Raw genomic sequence first — 2,032 nt, forward strand, 5'->3', positions numbered from 1 at the left:
AAGATGGCAGGAATACACAGAATCACTGTACCAAAAAGAACTGGTCGATCTTCATCCATTTCAGGAAGTGGCATATGATCTAGAAGCAATGGTACTGAAGGAGGAAGTCAAAGCTGTAATGAAAGAATTGGTGAAGAACAAGGCTCTGGGAACTGACAGAATACTCAGTGAGATATTTTAACAAAAGGATGCCCCATTGGAGGCACTCATTCAGTTACGCCAAGAGATTTGGAAGACAGCTACCTGGCCAACTGACTGGAAGAGATCCGTACTTGTACCCATTCCAAAGAAAGGTGATCCCACAGATTGTGGAAATTATAGAACAATATCATTAATATCACACGCAAGTAAGATCTTACTGAAGATAATTCAAAAATGGTTGCAGCAGTATATTGACAGAGAACTTCCAGAGGTGCAAGCTGGATTCAGAAGAGGACGTGGAACAAGGGATATCATAGCTGCTGTCAGATGGATCTTGCCTCAATGCAAAGAATACCAGAAAGATGTTTACTTGTGTTTTATTGACTATGCAAAGGCATTTGATTGTGTGGATCATGACAAATTATGGATAACATTGAGAAGAATGGGAATTCCCGAACACTCATGAGGAACCTGTACCTTGACCAGGAGGCTGTCGTTCGAATGGAACAAGGGAACACTATGTGGTTTAAAATCAGGAAGAGAGTGCATCAGGGTTGTATCCTTTCCCCATACTTATTCAGTCTATATGCTGAGCAAATAATCCGAGAAGCTGGACTATATGAAGAAAAATGTGGCATCAGAATTGAAGGAAGAATCATTAACAACCTGAGATATGCTGATGATACAACTTTGCTTGCTGAAAGTGAAGATGACTTGAGGCACTTACTGGTGAAGGTTGAAGAACATAGTATGCAGTATGGATTACGTCTCAATATAAAGAAAAGAAGAATCCTCACAACTGGACCAATGTGCAGCATTACAATAAATGGAGAGAAGATTGAGATTGTCAAAGAATTTACATTTCTTGGTTCTACAGTCGATGCCAATGGAAGCAGCAGTCAGGACATTAGACAATGTGTAGTATTGGGAAAGTCAACCGTGAAGGAACTGTTTCAAGTGCTGAGGAGCAAGGATGTCTCCTTGGGGACTAAGGTGTGCCTGACACAAGCCGTGATGTTACCAGTTGCCTCATGTGCATGTGAGAGCTGGACAGTGAATAAGGAAGACCGAAGAAGAGTTGATGCTTTTGAGTTGTGGTGCTGGTGAAGAATGCTGAAAGTACCATGGACTGCTAAAAGAGCTAACAGATCTGTCCTGGAGGAAGTGCACCCGAAATGCTCCTTGGAAACGAGAATGGCCAGGCTTTTTGTCACCTATTTTGGTCATGTTGTCAGAAGGGACCATTCCTTGGAGAAGGATGTTATGCTTGGGAAGGTGGAGGGTCGATGAAAGAGGGGGAGGCCTTCAATGAGATGGGTTGACACGGTGGCTGCGATGATGGGCTCAAGTATAGCAGGGATCGTGGAGCTGGTGTGGGATCGGGCAGTGTTTCATTCTGCTGTGCATGGGGTCGCTATGAGTCGGAGACGACTCGACCGCACCTAACAGCAACATCAGGTCATTTAAAACAATGGAAATGTATTCTGTCATAAATGGAGGCTAAAAGTCGGACAGATTGTCACCAGATTTGGGTCCTTTTGGAGGCTCTGAGGAAAAATATGTTCCAGGACACTCACCTAGCTTCAGGTGGCTGTCGGCAGTTCTTGGCATTTCTTGGCTTGTTTTAGACACATCACTGTTATCTTTGCCTCAGTCTTCATATGGCCGCCTTCCCTGTGTCTCTATGTGTCTTACCTTTTTCTGTCTCTTAGAAGAAAACTCAAAACTGAAATTAAGGCCCACCTTATTTTAAGATGATCTCATCTTGAGATCTTTACTTATATCTCCAAAGGCCCTTGTTCCAAATAAGGTTACATTCTCAGGTTCTAAGTGTACATATCTTTTTTTTTTTTTTTTTTTTCCAGAAGACGGCATACGAGATGTCGAGCAG

This window comes from Orycteropus afer, unplaced genomic scaffold, assembly GCF_000298275.1.
Source record: "Orycteropus afer afer isolate SDZICR_OR568_19922 unplaced genomic scaffold, OryAfe1.0 scaffold00003, whole genome shotgun sequence".
NCBI classification, from domain to species: Eukaryota; Metazoa; Chordata; class Mammalia; order Tubulidentata; family Orycteropodidae; genus Orycteropus; species Orycteropus afer.